At 46.3% G+C, this 16519-nt stretch overlaps 1 protein-coding gene across 4 annotated transcripts in view; it reads right to left on the bottom strand.

The window, feature by feature from the left end:
• Window positions 1-16519, bottom strand: part of LOC128831951 (t-SNARE domain-containing protein 1-like) — a 699719-nt gene that overhangs the window by 602590 nt on the left and 80610 nt on the right. For all 4 annotated transcript variants that reach the window (XM_054018910.1, XM_054018909.1, XM_054018914.1 and 1 more), the window contains exon 2: window positions 7242-7314. The gene's annotated coding sequence lies outside the window, so the exon portion shown is untranslated. The remainder of the gene's footprint in view (window positions 1-7241; window positions 7315-16519) is intronic.

Genomic DNA, 16519 nt, shown 5'->3' with positions numbered 1-16519 from the left:
TTAATCACCCAGCCTTCTCATTGTATTTAAGTCACCTGACTTTTTAAAAGCTGATTTCTCACTACAGAATGGAGCCAGTTGAAAGGTGAAATTAGGAACATTCCATCAAAACTTCTCATTTTGCATTGAAATTTTGAAATTAAAAAAAAAAGCCATTACTAAAGGAAAGGTTGGATTTACCTTCTTTTAAAATGGGATTATAATCTCTCTTATTACATCACACTTTCCTGTCTTGTTAGATGCTAATGGGAAATATCCTTTGGGTTCTGGTTACCATTTGTGTGGGACCCTCAAATATGGTTTACGGTCTCTTGGCTCCTCTGCTGTGATCTGCAACCACCATTAAATTCTATGCTAGAACTGCACTAAGATATGCAACCCTGTGATCCACAACTCAACACCCTGACTACATCACTATCGCACCCCGATTTCTCTCCTGTAGGACAGTAAACTCAAAAAGAGAAGGGGGATTCTCATTTCGTTTCTGTAGTGATCCCAGCTTTGCAGGCAATCAGGTTCATGGGCTGCTACCTATTCAGCTACTAATCAATTCAGCCTTTCACATCCTTAAAGCAACCCAAAACCTCTCCTTCCCTCACTGCGTTAACAGGGGTGTCCGAGGGATCAGCCTCTCTTACAGAAATCCTCACAAGCGCTTGATGCACAAGCTGATAGGAACACGGCTGCCATCCGAAGATTGCTCAGAGACCTGCCCTTGTCTAAGGGAAGCCTCCAAAACACATGATAGCGAAAGATTATGGAGGAGGAAAAACTGAGCCTGGGCATGCAGATAGCATAGATGAGCATATTTTGATCTGAGAACTGTCTGCGCCACACAGCACTGCTAATAACATCTCTCCTGCCACATGCCAGGGTCATGTGCAACTCACAAGAAGATTCATAGATTTTAAGGCAGCATTAAGATTATCCAGTCTGCCCTCCTCCCTTTTTATTTTTTTAATATGGAGATATACCTATCTCATAGAGCTGGAAGGGACCTTGAAAGGTCATCGAGTCCAGTCTCCTGCCTTCACTAGCAGGACCAATATTTTGTCCCAAATCCCTCTCAAGGATTGAGCTCACAAACCTGGGTTTAGTAGGCCAATGCTCAAACCACTGAGCTATCCCTCCTGCGTACCAGAGGCCAGAGAATTTCACATGGTAATTCCCACCGTGGAGAAAATTATGAGTTAGGTCACCGTACCTCAACTGTGGCTTTAAGACCCAGAAGAGAGGATTCCACACCAGGCCATGGAAAAACCTGGACTTTTTATTTAATTTTATTTTTAAACCCTGAATATTTAGTCCAATTCCAACACCAAAAAATACAGACACATGAAAAGCAATTGACATAGGGCTAATTTCTCTCCCTCAATCCCAAGTATCCAGTCTTGGAGAAGGCAGGGGACGAGTGGGGCAATGGGAGAAAGGTTCCTGTGCCTACCAAGCACAGACACCACAGCAAGTCCATAGTGGAGTAGTAGACCACGGCACAGCAGGAGAAGGCTGGGGAGGGGACATGTTTTCACAGAGTCAGATGTTTTCAAGGCCACAAGAAACCATTACAATCTGGCCCAACCACCTGCGTGGCACAGGCCATAGCATTTCATCCAGTGATTCCCCCCACAACATTTGGGTAAGTTTGACTAGATGGTTTAGAAAAAGACATCCAAGGTTTGCTCTTAGCAATCGCAGCTTTCAATTGTCCTGTATGCCCCTTGCCATTCATCAAAACAAATGCTCCCCTCCCTCAGCACCCGTCTTTTCCCATAGACAGGGATATATAACAAGAGAAGTGTCTCTCAAAGCTAATAGATGACTTCAGGGAACTCAGAAGCATGCTGGAGAAGAAGAATGTCCAAGCGATCTTCTCGGAGATCCTTCCTGTCCCACAAGCAAAGGGAGACAGAAGCTTCTGGAAGCGAACCGCTGACTAGGTAAGTGGTGTAGGGCAGAAGGTGTGGCTTTTGTGAACATTGGTCCACCTTTTATCGCGAGAGAGGGCTGTACAGTTTGGAGTGGTTCCCCTTCTACTGAGGGGGAGGCAATCACCTTGCGGGAAGCAGGCCTAGAGCAATCAGGAGTGTGTTAAACTAATAACAAAAGCAGAGGGTAAAAAGAGGGAACAAATGAGAACTTATTTATAATATAAAAAAATCGAGATGTTGAGAAAAAAAACTAATCAACAAACCAACAGTCACAAAGAGAAGTAATTCTTTAATTGCCTATACATCACTGCTAGGAGCCTGGGTAATAAACAAGAGGAATTGGAATTAATCATTTATGAGCATAAATTCAATCTAGTTGGTATTACTGGAATGTGGTGGGAGGATGTGCATGAATGGAATGTCACAATCAATGGTTATAACCTATTCAGGAAGGACTGAGTGGGCAAAAAGGGAGGGGGAGTGGCACTCTATGTCAAATATGGCATTACCTGTTTCCGAGTCACTAATAACACAGCAGAAAATCATCTTGAATGCTTTATGGATCAATCTCCTAGCAGACAGAGCCCAAGATGGGATACCAGTTGGTGTTTGCTACAGACCAACGAATCACACCGGTGAACAGGATGACCAGCTCCTTTAGATTTTACCTCCAATGTTGCAGAGATAATCTCCTTCAGCACACTGAGGCAGGCACATCTGTGCTCTCCTGCACCCTCTGCTGCTGCTTCAACAGCAGGTCCACTACTTCCCAGAGCTGAGGCATCAAAGCTTATACTCCAACAAGAACGTTTTTAAGCCACATTAATTTTGAGCTCTGCCAGAAACAGCGGGAAGTCTAAAATAACGTTACCCAAATGAGAAAGCGAGACATCCAAGCTGGTGAGGAACTACGTAGCATTTTCCAGGTTCCAGATGGTTATTTCAAAGAATGAAGAGAGAAAATATTTTAAAGAGAGAGATACAATTTAGACAGCTCATAGAAGCATCTCCTTAAAGACCAGAGAGAATTAGAACAGTGAAGAGAGGTCCTAGCAAACAGGACATTCAAATCCATTGAATCAACATTACATACAAGGTTCGCTCTTCAGGCATTTTTGTTAGGAATGGTCCCACTCTATTCCTGGGGGGATGGTGATTATTTTATTTAATTGCAATTATGCACGTTTAAAACACAGAGAAGCACATCGCAGGAACTAGGCACAGCAGAGGGAAACAGGCAACACACAATTCGGCCATTTGGTGGCATCAAAATTTTAATTAAAAAAATCCCAAGTAATATTGTAAAGAACGCAATATTGGCAAGCACCAACATGCACCCAACGATCCTACAGTGCTTTTGAAATACTGTCTAGTCCCACGAAGAGTGGGGATATACTAGCCAGGAATGATCAGGTGGTTAAAACTGCAAGTCAGGAAGTTTGGGTTCTGCCAAAGGGCTGCTGTATGATTTGGGGCAAGAAACCTTTCCACTCCTTAGTTGTCCTATCTATAAAAGAGATATTCTGATACTACCTCACTAACAGTGAATGTTAGTGGCTTAATTCACAAACACACACAAAGATCAGAGGATCTTAATAAAAAGATGACTTGTCCCCCCATGACAAGCACTAACACGGAACACATTGCAATGAGGTCGGATGCAGAGCACGGCTGTTGTCTCTAATTTTTCATTTACTTTAGCATGCTCTGGGAGAGGGCAATATTTTGAGCACGCTGCAGTAAAACATGAACTCTGAGCCAGCATGCTTCAGTCTAAAAGAGGTAAGAGCAGCCAGTAAACAACCTAAACAAGAACATAAGAACGGCCACACTGGGGCAGACCAAAGGTCCATCTAGCCCAGTATCCTGTCTTCCAACAGTGGCCAATGCCAAGTGCCCAGGGGGAATGAACAGAACATGTAATCATCAAGTGATCTGTCCCCTGTCGCCCGTTCCCAGCTTCTGGCAAACAGAGCCTAGGGACACCATTCCTGCCCATCCTGGCTAACAGCCATTGACGGACCTAACCTCCATGAGTTTATCTAGTTCTTTTTTAAACCCTGTTATGGTGTTGGCCTTCACAACATCCCCTGGCAAAGAGTTCCACAGGATGACTGTGTGTTGTGTGAAGAAATACTTCCTTTTGTTTGTTTTAAACCTGCTGCCTATTCATTTCATTAGATGACCCCTAGTTCTTGTATCGTTCCATCGGCAACGTATCAAAGTTAAGAAGAAAATAACCCCTGAAGTCTACGAGCAGGGTTAGCATCACACAATGCAGCTGTGTGGCAAAAAGCTACAGATCCCACTGCAAAGCCGTCTAACACTCATCTGGCTTTATAAGAGGTCATTTTGTGTCAGTCCCAGGTTGCACACGGTCACTAGTATGGAGAGCTAAACCCAGCTGAATTAGGTAGGATTCAAAGGGACACCATCAACTCCGATTTAGATATATTCAGAATCCCGGCGCCACGAGACATCTGTCTATATTCTGAATCGTTAGTTTTGCTCTGAAGGGTGTTTTCAGCAGGCAAACCTCCCAGCAGGGGTTGTCGAGACGCAGTCTAAAACTATAGGGGTATCCCACTCCTAAGGGCCATGCTAAATCCAGGCTGCTGCCCCCTGCAGAGCCCTGGGCAGAGGCAAAGCCACGGATGATAAGACCCTCGGCCTTTAAGCATCTCCCCTCCCACCCCCGAACAACCTCCCACAAGTTCCGGTATGCATTCCTCATGTCCTTGACCCACTGAGTGGGTGGCTGAACCTTAAACATGGCTTCCACCGCAATGCACGGAGCAGGGAGGCCCAGTGTGAACAGCAAGTATCAGAATGTGCTCAGATACCATGGAAACGGGCACAGAACAGGATGTGTAAACAAGCACTCTCAGGGCGCACGATATACAGAACTGCAGTCTGTGCAGACGGGCTGTCACATTTAACACACATCAGCTGAGTGTAGGTAAACCACGGCCCAGTCCCGGATGACATGATGCATAGAAAGTAAAGGCAGAAGGGACCATTACAATCACCTAGTCCGACCTCCTGTATAACGCAGACCAGGGAATTTCATCCAGTGATTGCTGCATCAAGCCCGTAACGTCTGGTCTAGCTGCAACATACTGATTTAAAGACTCCAAGTGATGAAGGCTCCAGCACATACCTAGATAAACTGCTCCAGTGGTTAATTCCCTTGACTGCTAAAAGTCTGCAATGTTAAACACAATGTGCTTGTCTGTAGCGAGTGCAAAGGGGTTAGTTACAACTCCTCAAGGCCGCATTCCAGCCTGACCTAGTTTTCAATCCTCAGCCTGCAAAGGAAATTTTATACCAAAACAAGTCAGCACTGGAGAATTACCAATCCAGCGGGAGAGCCCACACAGGGAAATTTGTTTTTCAGGGGTGGTTAGTTACACAACAAAACGGAAAGTGATTTGTACACTGACAATCTCTCTTGCAGGGGCAGGCTGCGATCTGAGGCCTTAGAACACTAGATCTTTACATTTGTTTTTTAGGCAAAATTGGTGCTAGGAGGACAGCCCCTATTTTGAAATTCTCTATCCACAGAGGAGGGGCAACAACATTGCAAGCTTCCCTTACCCTGACCCGGCCACCTGGAAAGACCAGGGAGCTGAAGTCTCCATCCCCATTAGCGTTCATATAGAACAGTGCCACTTTCCTGATATCAAAGCAGGAGTCCATCTACAGCTCCCATGCCCCTGCTGTAAAGATGCAGAAAATAGAGTGGCACCCACAAGCTAAGAGTCCTAAAAAAACCCCCAAAATAACCCAAACCCACAGACACTTCCCAAGGAACAAAGAAAGGCACAGGAGGCAACCCAAGAGCTGCAGAGCAGTGTGACCGGTAAAGGGTCACAAACTCTCAGGTCATGCAGTGAACAAATCATTTACATTAAAGTTAAGCCTGGATTCAGGCTGCAAAAACAGCCATTCAAAACCCTACTCTCCCCCCGTCAATGGTGGAGCTATGGGATCTAACACTGAAACACACAGTTTCTACGCTCAAGCTACTTAACGAAAAAGGCAGCTATGTAAATCAATGGCTGCGTCCTACAACTTGAAGTGCAGGAATTCTGGAAGCCAGGGGAACAAAGCCGCGATTATAGGAAAAGTTATGTACACACTGAATGGATCTTTGCTTGTCCTCCCTCGGCCAAGGATGGAGCTTTCCTTGTGAAATGTGCTGGTGAAGCAGATGGCAAGTCCCCAGCGAGGTAACTTTAGCACGCCCGTGCTCTTCCAGTGCCAGGAGAGTGGTTTGAACACTCTGGGGCTCCTCAACTACACCCAGTGTGGGTGGCATGGACCTGGCAAGTGCAAGTCGACACATCTGCAGTGCCACAGGCCATAAATCATGGCATCTCCTAGAGCACTTCACACGTAAGTTTCCATTTCACATCACACTTCAGCCCAATGGCAAGACTTTTCACACAGGGGTAACCAAATTGTTCACCCACAAAGTCTATCTTTGAGTGACCTGACTTTCAGAGTTGCTGAGCACCCGTAGCTCCAGCTGATCTTAAGGGCTCAGCTTCAAGCAACCGAATCTCAAAACATTGGCCGATGGACATACATTACCAATGAAATGCAGCTAGCTCTGGGGCAGAAGGGATCAGCCAGCTAGTGTAAAAAACATTTGGAACTGCACATGGAAACACATCCTGTAGAATACAACCTCTGGGACAAGACTAAGATGCACTCTGAACAAAACTCATCTGCACTTTGGGGCAGACTAAGGCAGGATCCATGAGATGTGTGCCCTACAGGCAGAACCCCCACAAGGACCAGCAGGCAAGGGTGCAGCATTTGACCCACTTCTGCTAGCTAGCGACCTGTGGGGTGGGATGGGCTGTGTCAGGTGATAGGGACAGCAAGGATGCAGGAATGGGAGGGAAACAAGTATGGCTGAGAGTCTGGTCAGACTGGGTAAACTGGTAGTTTTTTCATCACAGTAGCTAACATGATTTGAAATGCCACTTAGTGTAGACACAGCTTAACATCTTTAAAATAACATTACCAGGAGCCTTTGCGGAGTCTTGCAGGGAACAGAACGTCTGCTTGGACAGACCGTGTTTCAGAGTCTAATATTTTGATGGAACACAGCCCCATTTTGCAAACCCTGAGCCAAAGAGAGAGTGCTGTGCCTCTAAATACATGATGAAGAACCAGAAACAACCCATCCAGTCTGACCAAATGTGCAAGATGTTCGTGACTGTACAACCAGTGTCCAAGACTTCCACCACCTCCCAACTCACAGCAACCTCTCCAATCATAGACAAGATCTTTCCCCCTTACCTTATATCGGAAACAAGGTCCTGTAGAGTTGCTTTTATTCTGTTCTCCCCGTCAGACAAGAATCCTGTGCAATCTGGAATGAAAAACAGAGATTGCTGAGTGGTGTTGGAGTGGAGGGGAATATGCCACATTCCCTATTTTCATACACAGATACTTTCACAGCTGCTCCATGTCTTTGACTTCTGGATTCCAGGAACAGCTCATGTACTTTGGGCTGCACATCATGACTGAGCACAAAACCAAGCAACACTTATCGCTTATACCACATGTTACACACATTAATCAGAACTTCTCTGAGGTAGTGGAGGGTTATCCTCATTTTAAAGATGAGGAAACAAACAAAGGAGTTAAGGGACTTAGAAATCTTCCAGATTATCAAGTGTATTTATGTACTGGGGGGGGGGGGGTGAGGGACAAAACTCAAGGGATTTCTCGACTCCCACCAATAACTTTTAAGGAACGGCCTGGTTCCTTTAGGGCCTCAATCCTGCCAGGTGCTGAGCATGCTGGCCCTGGTGCAGCACTTCAAAGCATGTGTAGCTTCAAGCATGTGAATAGCCCCATTGGATCATGCCCCAGATGTTTCCCACTGTAAGTACTGACCAGTTTCCAATGTTTTTTGGCACCTTACCAGGACTTCAGTTCTCTCTCATCCAAACGATGGAACCTCCAGCACCACAAAACCACTAATGCCTTAGTGGGGTGCTGATAGAGAAGGAAAGGCACTATCTAGTCAACCACTTGGAAGGTCTCCCACCAGATTCTGCTGTGGTCTCGTATCAGCCAGGTACTGACCAGTTTCTCAGAGATGCAATAGCGTGCTACGGCTACATGCTGCCAACACTTCTATCCTCAAGTAGACGGACTGCGGTTGATGGCCTTTTGCCTCAGTAAACAGAGGATCCTTAACATACCACGGTCCCTTGCAATAGCTGGTAAGAACTATTTTTAGTGGATTTAATTGGAAAATAAGAATAAATGCCTTTGCCCGTTAGCCATCGATCTGTTATCAGAAATGCTAATGAAAAATCTTTAAATGATAACTATCCCAATTCCTATGTTTGATAAATAATGAATAGCAATGTCCTTTACTTATTCAAATCCGAAGCATAAATACCTAGTGTTTTGCTACATCTTTGGTGATTCTGGTCCATATACTGAACAACCTCCCCAAGTCCAATGCTCTTTCCATTTTAAATTTTACAGTAGTAAATACCACACTAGCTTATATTTATATTAACTCTCTCTCTCACACACACACACACACACACACACACACACACACACACAAAGAGATCTCTTAAAACCTGAACTATGTAAGTTCCCCTACCAGATGTTACTCAGCTAAAACTCCCATTATTAATCATTATTAATATTTGTATTACAGCACTGCTTAGAAGCCCCAACTGAGACCTGCGCTAGATACTTTGTAGACACATGGTAAGAGACAATCCATGCCCCCATAAGATCTCAGTCTAAATAGACAAACCAGAAAAAGAGCGGGAGGGAAAACAGAGGTACAGCGAGGAGAAGTGAAGGGACCTGCCCAAAGTCACATGGTAGGTCAGCAGCAGAGTCAGAAATAGAACTTGGGTCTCTTCACTCTCGGTTCACGACCCCACCCACTAACACGCTCTCTCACTCTCTGATCAGTAGTTCTATGTGAGAGGTGGCAGGATCGCAGTCTCTCAGGAAGAAACTAGAAGCAAGGTAGATCAACTAGTTTAAAGTTTCTGAATTTTCAAAAAAGTCAATAGAAAAAGGTTCAGCCAGCTCTAACTGGTAAGTCCTATTCTCTCCCTTTTACAGATGGAGAAAGTGAGGTACAGTTCCCATGGTCACCCAGTAAATCTTATGCATACCCCGGTTTTTGGATCTGGACTCTAGAGATGGCCCAGACAAGCTATTGTGATTTTTGACACTTTGGATGGCACTTCTGTGAGTACTGTGAATCATCAGCCATAGACTACAGCCCCAAATTACTGTCTCTCTTGAAATATTTCAATGTCATCACCTGTGTTCTCAGAAAGAACCTGAAAGCTGGATTTAACCCAGACAGAGTTGGAAGTATGGGGTTTAGTCAGCAGGTTAGCCTTGTCTCATTCATGGGGCATTAGGTCTATCACTTCCCTCAGTTAATCAGTATCCGTCATAGTCAAATTAAATCAGGGGTTCTCAGCCTTTTTCTTTCTAAGGTTCCCCCAACATGCTATGAGAACTCCATGGCCCACTTGTGCCACAATAACTGATTGTCTGCATATAAAAGCCAGGACCGGCGTTAGGGGTTAGCAAGCAGGGCAATTGCTTGGGGCCCCACAAAGCTACATTGCTCAGGCTTCAGTTTCCGCCCTGGGTGGTGGGGCTCAGGGCCCTGGATTTCAGCCCCATGCAGTGGGGCTTCGGCTTTCTGCCTTGGGCCCCAGCAAGTCTAGTGCTGGCCTTGCTTGAGGCCCTCCGTGAAGCCTGCTTGAGGCCCCCCTAGGGGGCCCCGGGCCCCTGGTTCAGAACCACTGAACCAGGTCTCGCTTTTGCCAAGCATCCCAAGTAGAGAGGATGAAGAATTTTTCGATGAAACATTTTTTCGCCAATAAAAGCCAGCTGGTCAGAACCAAAACCGATTGGCAAAACAGAGCCGTTCTTCACAAGTCTCCCAGCTCGAAGTATTTTTGCAAAAATCATTTGAAGTCGTCGAAATGTCCCAATTTGCCTCGATCAAAATGAAAAGTTGTGGGTCTTGAAGTCAAAATGACTTTTTGTTGGAAAATGGTAGTAAATTTAGACTCAAAAAGATTAACGGGGGAAAGTCAAAATTGAAACAAACCATTCTGATTGACCCGAACCCTTATGTTTGTTTGTCAGTTCATGAAAAAAATTTAAATTTTGGCCTTTTTGTTCTTTATTTATTTTTTAAATCTCAAAAATTCTCACAGGACAGGAAACTCATTCCCACCCAGCCCTAGTCCCACGCACCCTTATTCTGCCAGGTTTTCACTGCTGTCTCTTAGGACAGCGAACTAAGCACGGGGGACCACAGAAAGGGATTCCTGACATCTAATCCTGGGTCTGCCACTTGCCTGACTGTTCCATCCCAGGAGAGTAAGTCAAGGTGGTGAAATCTGACCAGTTGATAGGTTCCAGAGATCTTGATTTTTGCCTAATACCAAGAGAGCAGATTAAGACTGAATGTAATTGCTAGAGGGCTTTCCCTTTCATGCCCTCCCCTGAGTCTTGTCACGCAGATAGAAAGCAGAAGACCAGAAGTCCGAAGTGCAGGCAATGCGATGTTTATTGAGGTTAGTTCCAAGCAAGCATAACCAGAGTTCTACATACCGGCAGAGTCTGTTTCCCAGTGTTCTGTTTCCAGCTGTGACGCCGCAAAGCGTTTACCCCGTGTCCCCCTTCCCAGCTCTGACATGCCAGAGCCTTGCCCTGTGTCCCCTTTCCCCTCACACCCACAGATAGTCAATTCAGTCCATAACTTCTGAGTAATTCTTCACCAATACTAGGCGTTCTTATAGTAGCATCTGCAAATCATGCTTTCTATCATCTCCAATTGGCTAGGAAACTTCATCTCCTCATGGGAAAGGATGACCTGGCCTCACTTACACACACTTTTGTCACCTCCCATCTGGACTCCAGCAATGCTACCAACCTAGGCATGGGGTTATCAGCCCTCAGGAAACTCCAACTAGTACAGAACACTGCAGCATGTCTGCTCAGCAACACTGGATGCCATGAGTACACCATACCTGTCCTGCGCTCGCTAAACTGGCTTCCCATAGAACAGTGAGTCAAGGTCTCGGTCCTTTATCTTCAAAATGGACCAATGGAGTGGGCCCAGCATACCTAAAAGATTACCTGATGCTCCAGGATGAAACCCACACTCGAAAACTTCGCTCCTCAGACAATGGAACTTTCTAACATAAGGGTAAAGCTCATCCATGCAGGAGACAGAACTTTCTCAGGGACTGGTTCAAGACTATGGAACAAACTCACGGGAAAACGGGCCCATGACAAATTTCCCCACCTTCTGCTCTACGGCACGATTCACCAACCTGCCTTCTCTAACACACATGAGAGCGGATACATTTAAAATGAAAACCCAGCTAACCCAAACAAAACACCGCCCTGCACACACAACTCTCCCCTTAGTGAAAAGATGAGAGAGAGAATGAGCCACCCATAACAGGTGTTAGTCATATTGCATAATGTGCAGCCGGAAGACGCCCACATCCCACAGTGATGAGAGTAGGATAAAAGCTAGTATATTATAACGACAGAAGCCTTAAGAACTCAGTCTAGTAATAGGGTCAGGCAGGAAAGGGAATGGGGGGCTGAGAGGGTAGAAATCGCAAGTGCAGTTTAATTAATGAAATACAGAATGTTGGTAATTTCCAAGCAGAGTAAGTTATACAGAGTCCTTGAAAGGAGAGATCACCCTGAGACCCTAACAGGATAGAAGTAAATACATTTTTAAAAGGGAACAGGCCTGATTTTCAAAAGCGCAGAGCACCCACAATCCCAGCTGACAATAATAAGGGCTATGGATGCTCATCAGCTCTGAAAAATCAGGCACAGGGAACTTGTTAGGGCAGGATGCGACGGAGGCATCTTATTAAGAGTCACAAAAAGGACAAAACACTTTACGAACAGCAGACTGAATCCTCTGCTGGATTACAGCAGAATAGCTCGACTGAAGACACCAGAGCTAGGATGAATTTATACCATCTGAGAATCTGCGCCTATCTGCAGTGACATATGCTGAGACGACAACGAGAAAGAGGGTCAAATCCTCATGTTTCAGGGTCTACCTGGATCACCAGCTGAGGGCCAGGAAGAAATCATCCACGTTCGGAACCCAAGGTGTATGCACCCAGTTAGCAGAGGAGTATTATGGGTCTGGGCTTCACCTGAAGCCTCCAGCCACCGGAGGAGACACAGTATCAATCTCTGTTGGTAGAGGAATTGCCATTGCATTCAGAAAAACAAAAATAGCGGATCCATTTCAGAGATCAAGCCAGACTGAAGTAACTGGTGCAAAAATCCTCAAGGGCTTGGTAATGATGATGCAGTTTTATGAGCAATTCTCCTGTTGAGTTATGTGTTTGACCCACAGGAAGTGGGCAGCTTTCCTTTATCACCTCCCTTATTAAATGAAAATGCCATTCAGACTTACAGAAACACAATACTAATAGAGAGGTCATACAAGGGGGACACAGCATCCTCCTTGATTAGTCAAATCATGTCCAACAAGGCTGCCGGCTGGAAAATTACCTGGTGGGTTACACTGGAATTCTCCTGACTTGCCACACTAGCCATGCCTGGCCGAAATACAGCAATCCTCCTCATATGTAAGTCGCCTCTGGGGCATACACCGACACACTGCCCAGATAAACCAGGTGTAAAATATAGTGACTTTTACCTGTGTCAATATCAACACCTTCGATTACTAAAGCGGGAGGAATTTTAAAAATCTATTTTAATTTCCACTGCCTACCATAGGTACTTATCTGGCCCCTGTAATAGGATCATCTGAGCACCTCACAGTCTTTAATGTATTTATCCTCACAACACCCCTGTGTGGCAGAGCAGTGCTATTATCCCCATGTTACAGTTGAAGAACTGGGGCACAAAGAGGCTAAGTGTCTTGCCCAAGGTCTCCCAGGAAGTCTGTGGCAAAGCAAGGACTTGAACCCAGATATGACGTTTCCCAGGGCTACCCAGGGTTATGAGGCACCTTGCTACCACCTGCCCTGACTGTTAAGAAGGCTTGTCTGTGCCTGCTGAATGTTAGCTCCCTGGTTCTACCAGCCACACAGTTTGAGCCTAGAGTCACAGAGCTAGATGAAGTAACTAGACTGCCCAGAGCCAGGTGGTTTGGCAGCATGTGGGATTCAATGGAGTAGTGACCATACAGTGTGGCGCCGGGCCAGGTTGTAAAACTGATCTCCAGGAAGAGAACACCACCACTGCATGCAATTGACCAGACTATGCCTACCCTTTCACCCTCTGCAACTCCAGCAGACATCATCGGAGCCGGGTGAGCAACAGTCAGGGCACGTGCTGGCTCATGGCACTTAACTTAACACTCAATCTGCAGTTGTGAATCACTTGTTCAGAAACTAGTTACACCACCTACCCTTGCGTTCCTCCCCTCGTTTCACTTTCATGCCCCAGCAGCTGGCTGGTATACAGGCCCTCTCTGGCACCTCCCTGTCCCTGCTATGCTGACAAAATTTGCCTTCACAGTGCTGTTGGAGTCTTTAAAGCAGATGGTTCCAGGTAAGTTCACTGTCCACATGGTTGAGAATTCGTCCAGGTTAGCTCATGGTATCATGCCCTCTGCAACAAGCATGGGACTATCCCAGATACTTTCTGGCTCAGTGCACTCAGCTTCCCACACTCAGGACCTATATTTCTGGGGTGGGACTGGAGGTGTGAGTGGTGGTTCCACTATTGCCACAAACAGTTACCCTCTTCCAGTTTGAGATCAAGGCATCCTCTTCACCATCGTAGCCAGCCACCCATTTCATCAATCCACCCTGGGACGTTAAAGGGTTCACATAACTCAGGGGAGAATTTACCCTACTGCCAAAAGAGCCCCATCAATGGCTTGGTAAGACGTAACCACCTTTCGTCCTCAACCATCAATATGGCAGTGCCTAGCCACTCTCAGGTCAGCATGTTACCGATGACTGAGACGGACACAGCAGGCAGGGAGATAGCAGGAGTGCCCATAATAGGAGTTATAGGCCAAGGATAGCAAACTGTGCAATGCCACGGCTCTAAGGGAAGGGAGGAAAAAAGAGTATCTTCACTTCCACCACAGCATCTGCATAGACCTGATCAGAAGCAACATTCCAACCAGGTCATTCCTACCAGCCTCGGCTTCAGCGCAGTCAAGGGGCAGGTCTTCACTACCCGCCGGATCGGCGGGTAGTCATCGATCCCCGATCACTCTGCCGTCGACTCCAGAACTCCACCACTGTTGAGAGGCGGAAGCGGAGTCGACGGGGGAGCGGCGGCAGTCGACCCCGCGCCGTGAGGATGCAAGATAAGTCGATCTAAGCTACGTCGACTTCAGCTACGCTATTCTCGTAGCTGAAGTTGCGTACCTTAGATCGATTCCCTCCCCCCCCGGTGTAGACCAGGGCAAGCATATCACACTAGGAGGATTCTAATCCATGCCAGGGATAAGCTCACTTGGAATCAGGTTGGATTATCAGCTTGGTCAGGGGATCAAAACTCCACCTACGGGGAGACAACGGCAGATGGACATCTAAATGTTCCAGCCCTATCTACCATGATAATATAAAAGCTGCATTGCCAGCCTTGAGTCTGGTACTGTGGTACAGTCCCATGTCATCAATATCTTACTGGATACGGGATATCTTATTGGAATCTATTCTTCAGTACTGATACTTTTGCAGTATTTTTACTTGGGGTGTGTAAATACAACAATAAGGCACCCATGATGTTGTCCTGTGTGACCAAAGATGACCCTGACGATTGTATTATGTCTTGTGAGTACGGATGTGGCTAAAGCAGCTAATGGGCGAGCGGCAGTCCTTTCTGCATGAAGTGCACAGGTAGCTCGATGCCGAAGAAGAGATTACAATCTGCGCCTGTTGAGTCCGCCGCTGTTTACGATCCAGCCCCTGTGCCTCAAGAGCCATACAGTCATTAATCTCCAACTGGGTAACCCTATTGTTGACTACTGCTCACCAGCATGGTCAATCTGTTGCTGATGGCTCCCAGCTGCCAACGCCAATGTTGCACTGTTTCAAGTGATGCTTCAGTGTGTCCTTGAAGCGTTTCTTCTAGCCGCCACATAGGCGGTTGCCCACTTCCAGTTCCCCACGGAGCAACTGCTTTGGCATTCTGGTGTCGGCCACCCTCAACACATGACCAGCCCAGCGTCATTGGGATGCGCTGAGCACGGCTTTGATCCCTGGGGCGTAACTACGTTCCAGAACCTCAGTATTGGTAACTTTATCCTGCTATTTGATGCAGAGCATGGCACGCAGATGTAGTAAATCGAACTTAGCTAGAAGCTTAATGGGATGCCTGTGTCAGGTCCAGGTCTCACACCCGTACAAGTTGGACAGCACAATGTATAGGCTTTTAGATTGGTTTGAAGCTTAATACCATGTCGCTGCCAACTCAGCCTGATAGTCTGCCAAACGATAAACTGGCTTTGTTGATACTACTTGTCAGCGCCTTGTCTATAGTATCATCATTTGACAATACACTGACAAGACAGCAGAAGGCTATAACTGCACTTAGCTGTGTGTTGCTAATGGCGATTTTCAGTTTCGGGTAGGGTTTCCCTGGAACAGGTTGATACATGACCTTGCACTTTTTCAGATGGATTGTCAGCCTGTACCTTTCTGCAGACTCTGAGAATCTGTGCATAATCAGTTGTGTCTCTCCTACATACAACCAAGGCACAGTAGCCCTAGAAAGACAGAGCCTGAGCAACAAGTGTGGATGACAGAAAGAAGAAGTGGGAGGAGCCACTTATCTAAGACATGAAAACAGATAGATACATGAGTGGTTGTGTTCTCTGCCACAGGTTTTACCGAGACAGCAACAGACAGCTCTGACCACCGCAGGACCACAGAAATCAGAGGCAAGAAAGAACAGCTACATCATGCTGACTATCACGCCCTGCCGGAAGCATTTGCTGTATGATGGGCTAATAGCGCCATGTGACACCCACTGGCATACCTCCTGCTCCCGCGGCTGCTTCCTCGACTCAGACTACCCCCAAACACTAACACAACCAAGAGCAGTGTGCGTACCTATGCTCAGAAATGTAATGTACGGAGCGCTCGGCTCTGAATAATACAAAAGCGTGGCGTATTTCTGTTAGTGCCTTAATTGCTACGTGTCTGCGCCTTCTCTCACCTCTTCTGTCATTTACAAATTTCAATTCCATCTAAAGCTCCACTGACCCCTCTTAGGCTCTCCCTTCAGAATGCGATTGTAATTCAACATAATTAGGCAGGACAGAAAGCCAGGACCTTTTTACATTGTCAACTGTATTTCATTTGTTGGACATGATAAAGAGGCTCTAATTTAATGCTCAGGCTGGTCAATGGTACATTACTGATTCCGTCAATTTCCCACTGGATGCTCCAGAGACTAAGACAGTAGAATGTAAGGAGGAATTTCTCTCTGAACAGCAGGGATGGGCCCTGTAACACCACTCCTTTGGGAGGAAGATTCTCCAGACAGACGAGAAAAAGGGCACAAGAACTGGGGGCTTGGAAGGC

The sequence above is a fragment of the Malaclemys terrapin genome, chromosome 2 (genome assembly GCF_027887155.1).
Source record: "Malaclemys terrapin pileata isolate rMalTer1 chromosome 2, rMalTer1.hap1, whole genome shotgun sequence".
NCBI classification, from domain to species: Eukaryota; Metazoa; Chordata; order Testudines; family Emydidae; genus Malaclemys; species Malaclemys terrapin.
This window is presented reverse-complemented; position numbering and strand designations above follow the sequence as displayed.